This window comes from Pelophylax lessonae, assembly GCF_965119305.1.
Source record: "Pelophylax lessonae genome assembly, chromosome: 7".
NCBI classification, from domain to species: Eukaryota; Metazoa; Chordata; class Amphibia; order Anura; family Ranidae; genus Pelophylax; species Pelophylax lessonae.
The window spans coordinates 78135258-78151452 of record NC_138774.1 but is presented as its reverse complement, the minus strand read 5'-3'; the positions used below and the strand labels follow the sequence as shown (position 1 = coordinate 78151452).

At 42.2% G+C, this 16195-nt stretch overlaps 1 protein-coding gene across 3 annotated transcripts in view; it reads right to left on the bottom strand.

Moving 5' to 3' along the window:
• Positions 1-16195, bottom strand: part of LOC309560155 (uncharacterized protein) — a 129010-nt gene that overhangs the window by 30323 nt on the left and 82492 nt on the right. For 2 of the 3 annotated variants that reach the window (XM_082263718.1, XM_082263720.1), the window contains exon 1: positions 13972-14077. The exons of the other annotated variant lie outside the window; for it this stretch is intronic. The gene's annotated coding sequence lies outside the window, so the exon portion shown is untranslated. Of the gene's footprint in view, positions 1-13971; positions 14078-16195 lie in introns of those variants that run through there. 3 annotated transcript variants of the gene reach the window in all.

Here is a 16195-nt window from a genome sequence, read left to right as displayed (position 1 = left end):
ACAAAAATCTTTCCCTTTGTTAGTAAACGCGATAACTTTTGCGCAAACCAATCAAAATACGCTTTTTGCGATTTTTTTTACCAAACATATGTAGCATAAAATAATTTGGCCGAAAATGTTAAGAAATTTTTATTTTTACATTTTTTTTGGCGGGAATTTCATATAAAAAAAAAAAGTGAAAAATATTGTTATTTTTGCAAAAATTACGCTCTTTTTTTGTTTATAGCACATGATCAAAAAATCGCACAGGTGATCAAATACCACCAAAAGAAAGCTTTGTTTGTGGGGAAAAAAGGACGTGAAATTCGTTTAGGTACAGCGTCGCACGACCGCGCAATTGTCCGTTAAAGTCACGCAGTAAAAAAATCGCAAAAAAACCCCTGGTCAGGAAGGGGGTAAAATCTTCCGGGGCTTAAGTGGTTAATGTATGTACTTTTACCAATATTCCATACAAGCATTGGAACACCAGTGGAACTGAGCAAATCACTTTGAATGCTTATCTTTCTGATGTTGTTACAGCCATATTAGCTCTACCCCAAGTGGGGTGTTCAATACGATTAACTTACACCTACCAGGTTACACCATTTATGCTATCTAAGAGTATTTTCCACTTGATTCTTTATCTAAACTTTGAGTTGTACAACAAGCCACTTTGATACAATTTATGGCACAGCAGGTGAATGGGAAGTGTCCTTCATGGATATATGAAAATGTCCTGTAAGTCCTGTATTCAGTGTGAGCTGGGCAAACCATTTGGTTGTGAAACACGAAATTTGTACTTGCAAGTGGAATGTGGCTGTTTGCTTATATCTGCATTTTAATGTGTCTAACAAATGTTTGGTTTTTGGGACATTTCTCATATCAGTGTCTACTAAGTCACTACAAATACCAACTACAGGGGTCAGAAAGCTCTGCATAAGTTGCAAATTGGAGGTGTTTTGTTAGTATGGAAGTCTTTGATATATCCAGTGGCTCCAGTGTCCAGTGGGCCTCTGGTCCTTGTCACACAATTTTGTTAGTGTCTGGGAAAGAAAAAAGGAAATATCTATGTTTTGCAGGGGCAGCTGACAAGATGGTTACAGAAACTCTAGGATCAAGCTCATCTGCATGAAGAATAAGTGTGATTTATCTGAATTTTATATTTGGACTTGAGCCTGCAGCCTATGAAAAAACATTGTGGTGATGGGCTAGCTTCCCTTAAGAATAACAACAAATGAATGGCTCTTCCAGGAATTTACTTTTTATTGTTTTGCATGGTCACTGCACACCCTTAGGTCAATTCTGCCAACAGCCCGGCGGTGATGATGTACTGTAATGAACATACTGTATTTATAGGCCGAGAATTCCCCTGATCTGTCCCTACTCACACCTTCAATGTTCTCTGTGGGGATGTGAAAACCCAGCTTCCCTTATGCTACATCAGTGATGGCAAACATTGGCACCCCAGATGTTTTGGAACTACATTTCCCATCAGTGTTGCCAACCGCCAGTAAATTTATGGGCAGCCCGTAAAAGCAGGGCATTTTTTACCTGCCCGTAAAAGGAGAAAGCTGCCAGTAAACAAATGGTTCCAGAGCGACGAACAGAACTGCGCATGCGCGGTATGCCCCTCGGAGTCACTCGGACATTTCCGGCGGTCAATCCAGTGGGACTGCGCCCGCCCTGCCGTGGACCGCCCCGGAATTTTCCCGCCAGTGCCGCCACACACGATTAGACAGCAAATGAGACCTGCGCCCCCGGCCCGCCACAAAGCTTCCCGCCAGTGCCGCACACCGCCCCCACAGCCTATAAATAGGCAGGAGCCGAGCGACCTGGTGCTGGAAGGAGGGACGGATGGGGACGCGATGGTCTTCGGGAGAGGAAGGAGCTGCCCTGACGGACGATGGAGGCCTGGAGTGGAGAAGTCTGCTGGTTGGACTGAGGAGGACCTGGCTGAGGCGGCCGCTGAGCTTGCCTGGAGGAGGCCATCATTGAATTTATTTCATCAAGGTGAGAGAAACCAGAAGAGGGGAGAGGAGAGGACTGTCCATCCATGACCATGTCCAGAAATTTGTAGGCAGCAGAGAGAGCCCAGCACTGTGTAGCACAGAGTTAGTGAGTGTCAGTGTCACAATTTGTGGGTTACCCAGGCCAAGGCTGACTACTAGGCCCAGCACAGAGTTATTAAGTAGTACTACTAACTAACTAGGCTAGCCTGTACTGTAGCCTAACCAGAGAGCCCCCCCCCCCCTTGACTGGGGTGAATGAACAGTCACTTTTTTTAACCCAGCCTGAGTTACCCTACCAAGTCCCAGCCCGGCCAGCACAGAGTTACTAACAGCTACCTAACCGTAATAACCTTCCTCATCACCTATGAGTCACTCACTTTGCATTTGTGCACCCCACCGTTAAGAAAAAAAAACTTGTATGTGCTTTTTTGGTCCTAAAAATCAAATAGGTCGGGTCAGGTGCTATATCGCTCATGTAAAGTTTTGTTTTCCTGGTTTTGTATAGGTAAATTTTACTAAACTAACTGTCTTGGACAAGCCTGCTCCTTCCTCCAGCCAATCCATCTGTCTTATTGTACCAGCCTGCTCCTTCCAGCCATCTGTCTTCTTGGACCAGCCTGCTCCTTCTAGGCTCCAGCCATCTGTCTTGGACCAGCCTGCCCTGCTCCTTCCAGCCATCTGTCTTGGACCAGCCTGCCCTGCTCCTTCCAGCCATCTGTCTTATTGGAACAGCCTACTCCTTCCAGCCATCTGTCTTCTTGGACCAGCCTGCTCCTTTTAGGCTCCAGCCATCTGTCTTGGACCAGCCTGCCCTGCTCCTTCCAGCCATCTGTCTTGGACCAGCCTGCCCTGCTCCTTCCACCCATCTGTCTTGGACCAGCCTGCCCTGCTCCTTCCACCCATCTGTCTTGGACTACCAAGTTCAAGGGCTACCTGCCTGCAAATACCACAGCTGCATATTACAGTAAGTACACCGTGTTTTGTGTGTTTTTTATCATTAGGTCAGGTGCTACCTGCTCATTTAAGGTTTTGTTCCTCCTGGTTTTATACAGGTACATTTTGCTAGACTATCCATCTTGGACCAGCCTGCTCCTTCCAGCCATCCATCTTGTTGGACCAGCCTGCTCCTTCCAGCCATCCGTCTTCTTGGACCAGCCTGCTCCTTCCACCCATCCGTCTTCTTGGACCAGCCTGCTCCTTCCAGCCATCCGTCTTCTTGGACCAGCCTGCTCCTCCTTCCAGCCATCCGACGGTCTTGGACCATTAAGTTCATGTCCTGAGCACAGGGCTACCTGCCTGCAAATACCACGGTTAAATATTACAGTAAGTAAACCTTGTTTTGTGGGTTTTGTTATCATTAGGTCAGGTGCCATATGCTCATCTAAAGTTTTGTTCCTCCTGGTATATAGGTACATTTTGCTAGACTATCCGTCTTGGACCAGCCTGTTCCTTCCAGACATCCGTCTTCTTGGACCAGCTTGCTCCTCCTACCAGCCATCCGTGACTGTCTTGGACCACTAAGTTCATGCCCTGAACATAGGGCTACCTGCTTGCAAATACCACAGCTACATATAACAGTAAGTAAACCTTGTTTTGTGGGCTTTGTTATCATTAGGTCAGGTGCTATATGCTCATCTAAGTTTTTGTTCCTCCTGGTATATAGGTACATTTTGCTAGACTATCTGTCTTGGATCAGCCTGCTCCTTCCAGCCATCCGTCTTCTTGGACCAGCCTGCTCCTTCTAGCTGGCCTGCCTTAAATTCCACAGCTACAAACTCTCCTCAGCATACACTACAGCTACATCTTTATGGTAAGTACACTATTTAGTTTTGGGTTTGTTTTCCAACATTTAGTTGCTATTGGGATGTCTCATTTCAGGTTTTCTCCTTCATGTTTTCTATATAGGTTGATTTTCCTGAACTCACATCCACCAACGTGACCTCTGTCCTCTGCTATTGACTCCAACGGCATCTTCTGGTAAGTGCATGCCAATTGAAGACTCTTTAAATTTGTTAGGTTTACACACCATTCATTTTTTGTTGAGTTTTTTTCTTTCTCTCCCCTAGAATTCAACATATTGAGAAGATAGCCAGCTATGGCTGTACAGCCCACACCACTACCACCACCACCAGATTAAAGAAAATGATCTCCTAAACTGAGTCTTTTTTGGATTATACAAACACCACACACATTTTAAGGAAAATGGGCAACACATAGACAACGTGTTTTTTTTTTTTCTTTAGACACCTCACCTCCTAGTCCTACCTACAGAACTTCACATGTTGTGATGCCTCTCTCAGTGCTATTAACAGTGCTATTAAACTTTACCTAAGTTCCTGTGATCTGTTGGCATGAACAGCTTTTGGTTAGTTTCCTCAGGCAGGCATCTGCAGCACACAGGGAAGTTTTATGTGCTACGGTATCTCACCTTGTAATAATACCTTTCAGGGCTTGTGTTGGTCAGGTGGCAATGTCTGTACTCTGCAGTTTCTCTTTAGACATGGAAGAGGCACCACCTCATGCAAAGAAACCTTACAAAGTTAGTCTTTGTTCCTTTGTTGCTTCTTGGCTGACAGATGTTCAGTTCAAATACTGGTCAAGAGCAGATGCTGAATCAAAACAAAATCAAATGCAAGGTATCTATGGTGCAAAAAAGTGTTTAGCATTGGATATGGTGGTGTTCGTGATGTACGCAGTCATTGCCAGAGTTCAAAACACAAGGCTATTGCTGCAGTTAGGCAAACCAGCACTGGCTTTGTTAGTTTTGCAAAACAATAACGCCACCGCAAGATCCAGTGGTGTTGGCTATTAAGAAAAGGACTTCTGAATCAGAGCTACAAATGGTCAATTTTCTTGCACAAAAAATTTGCCATTAAGGTTGTTAGATGATCTTACTGATAATGTCACTCACTGGTTTCCAGACTCAAAAATAGCAAAATCCATCAATTGTAAGCGAACTAAAGGTTCCATGTTGGCTAAGAATGTCATTGGCAAGTGCCTCAAAGAGGAGTTGTGCAAAATGCTTGCATATTGTCACTTTTCATTACTAATTGACGAAACTACTGACATATCAACAACCAAAAATTGGCAATGGTTGTCATCTATTTTGATGACGAAGCTGGTAGAACCCAATACCAGTTCTACCGCCTCCTTGATCTCACTGAAGCAACTGCTGATGCTATTTTTGAGAAGAATAAACAATCTTTTCTGGAAGATGGTATACCCCTAAAAAATGTAATGGCTCTTGGTACAGATGGTGCAAGTGTCATGGTTGGTCCTAGAAACTCTGTACTATCCTGCCTATATTTTTCACATTCGCTGTACCTGTCATGTTGCTGCCCTGTGTGCTGCAGATGCCTGTAAAGCCATACCAAAAACTGTTGAGCAATTTTGCAGAGACATACATAGCCACTTTGCACATAGTTGTAAACGTTTACAGTTGCATCAGGAGTTTCAGGAATTTGTAGCTGCAGATTGTCTAAAGATTCTACCGCTTTGTTCTACCAGATGGCTTTCAATGCTTGATTGCGTCAACCGCATTTTGAATCAATATGATGCCTTGTTAAGTTATTTTCAGTCAAGTGATGATACTGATCGCTTAGTAACTGTGGACAGCATAAGCATTAAGCTACAGGATCCTATCACTAAGTGCTACTTTTTGTTTCTTCAAGCAGTTTTGCCACATTTCACACAATTCAATAAAATTTTCCAGAGCAATTCACCTATGTTACCTGACTTGTACTTTAAGTACTGCCAACTGCTGAAAAGTCTTATGGGCTACTTTATTAAGCCAGACCTGTTGGTTTCAATTCAAAATGATGCACTGATTCAGTTTGACCACACTAATAGTGCAAACTTCAAATCGACAGATGGCATATTTATTGGATACCAAACAAGGGAACATTTATCTACAGTAGATGACTTGTCAGCTGTTCAACAGTTTATGGTGCAAGTAACCACATTTTACACAAGAGCTGTAGCTGCAATTAAAAAACGAATGCCCAGTGGAAACCAAATCATTCAGCTGTTGGCTTTACTAAAACCATTAAACAGGTCTACTGTAAATTCTGAAGATATTATAGAACTTGCCAAGCATTTTCCACAAATTGTTCCCCGGTCTGAGTTTGATGAACTGCATACTGAATTTATTGAATACCAAGTGACAGAATTTAATGATGAGCCTGAGACTTGCACTTATGATTCTTTTTGGCACATGGTAGGACAAAGCTGTAGGATCGATGCAGACAGTCTTAAAATACCTAAATTCCCAACTCTGGGTAAATTTGCAAGAATTCTGCTTTCCCTTCCCCATGGGACAGCTGAGGTAGAACGTGTGTTTTCATCTGTAAAGTTATTGAAAACTGATCACAGGAACAAACTTTCCACTCCAATGTTGGAAGGACTGCTGTCAGTAAAAAGTGGCCCAGGAAAGATTACTCAACGCATGATTGAAAAGGTTGATGTCACAATGTATGACCACAAGGTTGACGCTTTAAACCGTAAACATAAGCCACTGGGTGTGTCTTCTGCTGCTGCTGGTAAGGACAAATATGTAGTGGTGGTGGAGGAAGAAGAATGACTGACTGCAGAAGAAGATCCACTTGATGTCTTTCAGATGTACAACACATTTTAGAAAACAGGAATATTCTGTTCTGTTTTTTTTTTTTTAAACATGGATTACTGTTTACATTGTAAAAATTATGGGGATAACTGTCTCCACAAGAGCTGCTAAATGTGTCTTAGCAAAAAAGTACCTTTGATTGCTTTTCAAAGCAGTTATCTGTCACTGTCAGGAACGTTCACACTTTGTTAAATGTGTCAAGTTTACAAAATTGCAGTTGTCAGTGGAACAGGAGGTGAAGAAAAACCTTCACATGGGGAAACCTGTTCCATTGTCCACTGCTGTAAGGTAGAAAGTACATTCTTTGGTGTAAGAAGAAAGTACATTCTTTCTTGCTATTTTGTAAAAATGCACAATTTTTGCCAGTTGATATGTTAATGACTGTTTATTGCTGCCTGTGACCCAGACTAGGGAGATTCAGTCTCTATTTTGTCCTGTTTACTTCCATCCCAAAAAGCTGGGTCTACTGACACAACCAGTGTAAGAGGGGATGTTACTGGGCCAGTGGTGAACCCTAGTAACATCCCCCCTTACACTGGTTGTTAGTGGGGAGCCCCAGCAACATCCCCCCTTACACTGGTTGTCAGTGGGAAGCCCCAGTAACATCCCCTCTTACACTGGTTGTCGATAGGGAGCCCCAGTAGAGGGCCTCTTACTAAGGGGGATGTTACTGGGGCTATTGACAACTAGTGTAACTAAGAGGGGATGTTACTGGGGCTCCCCACTAACAACCAGCGTATGGGACGCTGATGCAACTAGGGAAGACTCTGATGTAAGAGGTAACTTTAATGTAAAGGGGGCCTTGCATCTGTCTCAACTCAACAAAATGGGATTATTTTAAAAGGGGTGTGTGATGTAATGCGTGTGATTATTTTCTATAACCACCACTGCAGGTGACAAAAATGATGGGCCGTTATATTAACCCGCTATGTCTCTTACTATATCAAAAATAACAGAACCATTCGTTTACCTTGAAATCTCCCCCAAATCACACTGTTAATTGCATATTGTATTTGTTTGTAACATAAATACTGAAATTTGCACTTAAAAATGTATTTTTGTAAGTTTTTGAAAATGCCAGTAAAAATTTGCTCTGCCAGTAAATTTTGGGTGTCGTGTCAGTGATTTTTAGTGTGATGGGTTGGCAACACTGGGGAAATGTAGTTCCAAAACATCTGGGGTGCCAAGATTCACCATCACTGCTCTACATCATGTGATGCAAGTCATGTAATTTCATCGTGGCTGTCAAAGTAAACCAAGGAATAAGTATAGACCATACTGGTGAACAGTCATAACATTAGAAATAGTAAGGGTGTCAGCACCTGCCTTCTGCCAGCCAAAAACATGTTTGAGGTAGAAATCCCCTAAAAAGCTGAACTCCTGGCAGATATAAAAGCCACAAATCAACACATTTAACAAAGTGACCCTGATGGTCACCTAAAAAAATCTAAATGAAGGTTCTCTGCAACAGAAGAGCTGTTATACTACTGACTCCTGTAGTGACTCAGCCTCTTTGAAGTCTCCTGTAAGGAAAAACTCAAATAAGGAGGGGGGGGGGGGGACAGGACAGGGAGCCAATCAGGTTTGCTGACAAGAAACATGCTGATCAGAGAGAGCAGAAATACAATCTCATCAGTTTCCTGCTTTTCCTACACTGTCCAATTAGCAAGCTGGAGGTAGAAAGATGACATCGCTGTTTTCCTTGAACAGTCTAGAACACTAACAGAAAAAGTGATGTAGGCCACCAGGCTGTACTGACTGATAGGTCTGTGTAAATCCAAGAACTGGATGGACAGAAATATTAATCCTTTGGCAGGTAACACAGCTCCCATATATGCAGTATGTGTTTCATCTGTGTATTTAGCTGTTTGTCTGTAGTTCAGCTTTAAAGCTTTTGTTACCCCAACACTTTCCCAATATTCCTGATATGTGCCTGCTGTACCATGTAATTGTATGAAAAAGTATCCTGTTCTCTTTGTATTGCTTCCTTTGTGTGAAAGTCCTGTTGTTCCCGCCAGTCCCTCTGCTTTCCTATTAAAAACTGACCACACTAAGCAGGAGAGCAGTGTGGTCAGTGCTCTAGCTGTGCAGGGAACTCAGCCTGCTCTCCTCCAATGAGCAGACTTATCCTGACACGCCCCTGACCCACACAGCCATTCGCTGAGAAGTTTAGTGTACTGCTGTTTCTCCTCCCCAGCTCTTATGCAGCTGAGAACAAAGGGAGAAGAGAGAATGTGATCACTTTTAAAAGGAGGGGAAAAAGGGATTTATGATGTTTTTTTTTTATATCTATACACAAATGTTTTGCCTTTTCAAATTTAAAATAAATGGGCTGTTTTACAAGGTGATCGTTTACAATCACTTTGACTCCAAACTGAAAAAACGGAGAGTTTGAATCTGTTTCCAGCAAGTTTACGTTAAGCTCTCATTTCAGACACACTATAAAGATATAAAAAGTATTTTATGGTTATTTTCACAAAGCTTTGTAGAGCTCTGTAGTGCTGAGAAACACTCAGAACAGGATGTATGATTCTTATTTTCTCTACTGCAATCAGAGGAAGGCACAGTACAAAGATCATTTGTAGATGTGCTTAGTAATATATATATATATATATATATGTATATAAATATATATATTCAGCATTTTTTTTTTATTGTGGCATTCCTCTGCTACCTTTACCCAGCTATACCTTTTACATACACCCCATACAGGTGACTATTCGGCAATTAAGTTAAATATTAAAAGGAAACTCCACCCAGGACAAAAACTACCAAGATTGTCTATCCCTAAAGCATATTTAATTTTCATTAATTGTGAGTTACATGTCCTGTGCTAAAAGCAGGCAGAGATATATACAGCTTTTTCAACTTACATATGTGTTACTTCATTTTGTGTTTTACCTCTGGTTCTCTTTAAAACGAAACCCCTAGCAAATATGAAAAACTCTAAAAATTGCACTGGATGATGGGACTTCTACGCATAAAGCATTCACAAATGGTCAACTGTTTTGGTTGCTGTTTAACAGAACGTTAGAATGGGGAAGATTGGGCAACTTTGACTGTGGAATGAGTGTTGGTGCCAGACGTGGTGGTTACATCAGCTCAGAAATTGCATTCACACACTGCAATCTCATAGAGGTTGATATAAAACGCATAAATAACATCCAGTGAGCAGTAATCCTGTAGAAATACACCTTGCTAAAGTAAATGGCAGTCCATACACTTTTATGCAACTACCTGTTACAACAGGGGTACAAAAATGGGCACCTCTGAACACACAAAACATTTGTGCTGCAGTAAAGACCATACCAGGTTCCATTACAGTCCACGAAATCTAGGCATTTAAAGACTAAAAAGGTTGCCTGGTATGACTGACATTCATTTTTGGTGCAGCATACTGGTGGTGGGGTCAAATTTTGGGATATGCAACACAATCCTTTGAGATAAGTTTCAACAGTATGAACGTGCAGCAAGAAATCTACAGAAACTGCTTCAGGTTAGCATGGAGCAAAGTCTACAAGAAAGGGTTCCAACACCATGTTGAATCCATGTCACAAAGCATTCAGGCTTTTTTAAAGGCAAAAGAGCCCTGCCCTGTACTTATTAGTATGACTAATAAAGTGGCCGCTATTTGTGTAAATATATATTTATGAAAAGTATATACTGGATACATACATACTCTACATGCAATGAAGGTTCGGTTTACAAAGATTGTCGATCAGCTGGCCACCCCAGGAAATAACGCATTCACACTACAATAATGGCTTAAAGCTCATAACTTAATGAAGCCATACCCAAGGAATAATTGTGTGGTGAATACTCACGGCTATCACTTTAAATGAGGTTTAATGTTAAAGACTCTCTATGGTGTAATAACGTTTTATAAGGTTTATTCAAAATAAAAGTGGCTTTAATAACATTAGCACAAAGTAACAATGTATATACTCCACGAGTGTCAAACTCGTGCTAACTCTGGCGTCACTTACGGTATGCCTTTGCTCACTGCCTGCGCGTTACGTCACATGATGAAGTCACGTGGGCATGACGTAACGCGTAGGGCCTGAGCGGAGGTATACCATAAGTGATACCAGAGTTAGTATGAGTTCAGCACTCGTGGAGTATATACATTGTTACTTAGTGCTAATGTTAGTAAAGCCACTTTTAATTTGAATAAACCTTGTAAAAGGTTATTACCATGGATCGTCTCTTTTATATATGAATATAATCACGGAGAATATCAAGGGAGAATACACAGGATTACCGCAGAGTAGACATACTTACCATAGAGATCCACCCAGCTGGGCAGAAGCATTAGAGAACCCTTAGAAGTGAGAAGAGATACACAGACCACCAGATTGGGACTGTTGTTCTATGCTGTTATCTAACAGGAGTAAGGTGAGAGGCCAGTGAGCACTCAGGTGTCACAACACTGAAAAGAGGAGATATCCACTGATACATTCACATACCTGCCTGGTGAAGGGATACACCATTTTCTAAAGGATAGCACTATTTGATTACCTACCCCCCATTCATTTTGGACTATGTTTACAGATCACTATTATATATGATTGTTCTGTTATATTCACCTCACATTGAGAGATGCATGTCTTTTTATATATATATTTATTTATGGTCTTTGCACTTTTTTCCTTCCAAATATTGTAGTGCACCACTAATAGTATTTTTAATATTGTGGATGTTACTACCATATGATTTTCTGAGTTTTACACAGTTTTGCACAGTATTTGCATCACCATTGTTTACATTATTTGCACATCATTTATATGTTAACATTACTGAAATATAAGCAGCGGAAGCCATCAGCAAATCACAGCCAGTGAGCCAATCAGGAGATGAAGGGGGCGGGGCAGAGCTGCAGCTCTGTGTGTGAATGGTCACACAGAGTTGCGGGTCAGGAGTGTGCCTGCTTGGGTGGCTCCAGAGCAAGCTGCTTGCTGTGGGGGCACCCGGCAGGGGGGAGGAGCCAGGAGCACTGGCGTGGTACCCAAAAAGAGGTGGATCTGGGCTGCTCTGTGCAAAACCAGTGCACAAAGCAGGTAAGTATAACATGTTTATTATTCAAAAAATAAACAAAAAACAACAAAACATGGCTTTACTATCGCTTTAAGCTCAAACTCAACCATAATCCTAGAATTTATAGTATTATCAATATTATATTATATTGACAAGGAAAACGTTGGCATAAATGTACGCAGAAATGTTTGTGCCAGGTGAAAGTGATCCACAAGTGATATCTCAATGAATATTTTCTAATTGTTAGTGAGGTCAAATCGGAAATTGTTTTTTAACCACAGTAACGAGAAAATTTGAAGAAGCACAATGGAATTTTCTTTTTTCGAATTAACAGTGAATGTGGTTTTCCTTTGGGAAATTCCATTCCTCCTGAAATCGAATGTGATAAGTAAACAAAATTTTGAAATTTTTAATTACCTTTGAACAAGATTCGTCAAGTCACTGTTGGCATTATTGAATGTACTGATGAGATCTTTCCTAAGAACATTTGTACTATATGTATGACTTGCTTTAGCCAACTTCCCTATTCAAGAGAAAAATGAATAGGAATCTGGTGTGGGAGATGTGAAAAGCTGTGTTCCCCTTGCATTGGGCCCTGGTTCCCCCTTGTACAAACTCTTATGCCTAAATATCAGTGAATGTCCTTTAAACTATAAACAATCTTACAGTTAAGTTTCTCCACCCCAAATTCGCTCATCCACGTCTTTATGGACCTTGCATTGTGCACTTGTGCGCAGTCATGTTGGAACAGGAAGGGGCCATCCCAAAATTGTTTCCACAAAGTTGGGAGCATGAAATTGTCCAAAATATCCTGGTATGCTGAAGCCTTAAGCGTTCCCTTCACTGGAACTAAGGAGCCAAGCCCAATCCCTAAAAAACAACCCCACACCATAATCCCCTTCCACCAAATGATTTGGACCAGTGCACAAAGCAAGGTCCATAAAGACATGAATGAGTGAGTTTGGGGTTGAGGAACTTGACTGACCTGACGTCAACCTGATAGAACAACTTTGGGATGAAATGGAGTGGAGACTGTGAGCCAGGCTTTCTCGTCCACATCAGTGCTTAACCTTTCAAATGCGATTCAAACATTCCCATAGACACACTCCTAAACCTTGTGGACAGTCTTCCCAAAAGAGTTGAAGCTGTTATAGCTGCAAAGAGTGGGTCAACTCAACATTGAACCCTACGGACTCAGACTGGGATGGCATTAAAGTTTATTTGTGTGTAAAGACAGGTCACTTTACAGAGTACAACCAAAAATTCCCCCCACAAAGTCATATCCCTCACACTACACATCTCAGCTAACATCCCTACATCCCCCCTCCCAGCTCACCTTCTCAGTACAGAACCCCCCCCCCCCCTCCCGAACCTTCCCCAGTACAGAACTCCCAGCAACACAAAATCCTCAGTACAGACTCCCACTCCATAAAAGACCCCTTAGTACAGACCCCCCCCTCCCCACTTCCCTAGCACAGACTCCTCGATACAGATGGCACCCCCAGCACAGACTCCTCAGTTCAGACGGACTTCTCCACCCATGCAATGACATCTCAGTATAGACAACCCCTACCCCCAGTACAGGCACCCCTTCACTTCAGTACAGACCCTCCAGTACAGACACTCCTCCCCCCCACTAAGGACTCCTTCCCCCCCCAAGTACAGACTCCTCAATACAGATCTCCCCTTTATCTTAACATACTCACCAGACCAGATGCAGTGGCAGTTCAGAGTGAGGGGAAGCCCTCCCCTCGGCTCGGCTCTGTCATATGACCGAAGCAGAGACGGAAGCTTTTCCTCGCTCTGAACTGCCGCTGTCAGAGGAGCAGCAGGCGCTGAATCTCTGGGGGTGCTATGGCTGTCTGACATTTTTTTTTTGTGTTGCATGGTCTGGTGAGGTGTGGTGCCATGCAACAAAAGAAAAAGAAATATCAGGTGGCAACAGCATCTCCAGAGTGTCGGCAACTGGTGGGGACCACACCCCCCCTTAGTATGCCACTGCTGTGACCTAGCATCAGCCTCTTGTCATCCTTGTACAGCACAGAATATGCTGGGGAAGGGTAGCAGCTCAAGGAAACAATCAATTGTACTGCAAGAAAAATGAAGTCTACTGTCCTGCCAGGCAGGGCTGTGCTGTGTGGCAGAGCTGTACAAATCTCAGGGCTGGATAGTCAGAAATACAAACCCTTTGGCATGTAAAACAGCTCGCATGAATGCATTTCATCTGTGTATTTAGCTGTTTGCCTGAAGTATAGCACTAATGCTTGTTTAGGGGAGATTCTGTAAGTGTCGAGGGCTCTTTTAACAAAGTTCAACATGGTCTCCTACCTGAAAGCTGCTCCGCTGTGTTAGGGGGCTGAGACAACAAGGTGGTGCAAGCCGTCCATGAAGCAGCTCAGCGATTCCCACGTGGACAAAGCTGTGATGTGTTGTGAGGTTTCAGTTATAAACTGTACAAAGTCCAGAGTAACGTCTCCCTGACACCACGCCAAAACAAACATAATCGGCGTCCTATCTTACAATACTGCTGCCTGGGCCTGCGGGATCGCTCATTGATCAATAGTGTACAGCACTGCTGGGGAAGGAAGGGTGTACACTCATCCGCTACTACAGGTTTTTTTTTCTTAAGGCAGTGCAAAGAGTATTGATCAGAGTCCTGGGCATGAGTCCATGGAAAGGTCATATAGGCTGCAAGCTATGGTGGAAAAATATAGGGTGGCTCTGGCTTTTCCAGCACAATTCTGTTCTTTATTCAATGCCTATTTGTTTTTTGAATTTCAAGTATACAAAAAAGGCTCATTCACACTTTCAGCAGCCCCTGAAGAACCACTGAAAAGCAATCTACGTGGGGTCGCTTTTCAGAGGGCAGTCTAGATGCAATTGGAAAGTGATATAATGCCTCTTCACTGCCTGTTTTAACCATGAAAAGTCTGCATCACGGAGCTGCAACCATGTGCATTACACGAGGTTGCAGCATTGCCCTATTTACTTGAATTAGTTGCATTTGGCAACAGTACCACCCACTAGACGCAACACGGTGTATCATTTTTCCATGGGTGTGAAGTGAAGCATTGCTGACACTGCTGTATCTTAAGTGGACTGCCTCCCCTTGTCTGCAAATATGAATGAAGCCTAAAGCAACAACTATTATGTGTTTATTTTGTAGGTCAGCCAGGCAGTTATAAATCCAGACATGGCCGAGAGTTTGGGTCATAAGAAAGGTATATGTCCATCATGTTTAGAACAGACATCCACAAATTCAAACTGAGCCAAGGAAATATTAATTCATCAGGGACAAAATTCACCATTAGCCACAGTAGGCAGGTGTCTATAGGCACAGAAGCATGGGAGCAGCTTTTTCTTGCATAGTTTTGCCCATTATGAAAGAGCAATACAGTCATCTCCAGTGCATTTATTTATAGACTATAGTCACCAGGACAGGACCAAGGAAACAAGATGTTCTGTGTAAAAGGGATAATCCTAGCATAGAGATTTCGTTTTGGCTATCAATGATTGTATTCCTGTCACTGAAATCTGACCCTTGCAGCCACAGGCACGAAATTAGTGATGGTTTTTATTTAAAAAAAAAAAAAACAAAACTTGCACAGCAATTTATCCAGTAAAAAAGTACATTCATTCAGTACAAACATGGCAAAAAAATTCAAATGTTATTTGGCAATTTGCTGTGCTGGGAAATACCGCATTTGGCCACTAGATGGCATGACAGAGCATAGCAATTTTCTATGATATTTAGTGCCACCTAGTGCCTAAGTGCAATATTTTCTGCTTTAAACCAATAAAAACATTTGTTCTGCACAATAAACATGAATTTTATTTGCTCCAGTTTTACAGGACAAATGTACATGCACTTTTGTGGATGAATTGCTTTGCAAAGTTTATTGAATACACCCCTTAAAGTGACAAGGTGATTCTGTTGCTCCATAAATATTAAATAAGCAGAAATAATATTTGTAATATCTTGTGCTGATCTCTGAGCTGGACTATGCGCTCTTACAGAGCTGTTTGGTCAGTTCGTGAGTTTTCCATTTCCATGGGTTAAACAATGAAAAACCTGTCAAAGGGGAATCACAAAAATGATATAGAAACCATCAGGTGGAATGGATTTTCTTTTGCATTGTTTATAATGGTTCTTGCTAAGACAATGCATTTATATATAAGAACATGTCACTAGCCAATATAGATTAAGGCTTTTTCAGGAAAGCAATAAGATCTCCTGTATGGACTCAACCTCTTATGCAGTATCATAGCATAGTACACCTTTCCAATAAAACCAAAGTTCCGCTTTAAAGCGAACCCATGGCTAGGCTTTGGACATTCAAACGTTTACATAATTTTTAACAAGCAGTAACAAGCCCTCACTAACCTCTGTATATTTGGTTGTTGCACATGCCTTTCTGTCTTTTCTTTCTGTGCTCCCTCCTGTCCCCTCGTATTGATGATGCATTTCCTGTTCCTGCTTTCTTTATGCTTGTGGGGAAAGAGATGGCCACATCTGTCTAGGCTTTGCATACAATCCGCTCACATCCAGGAA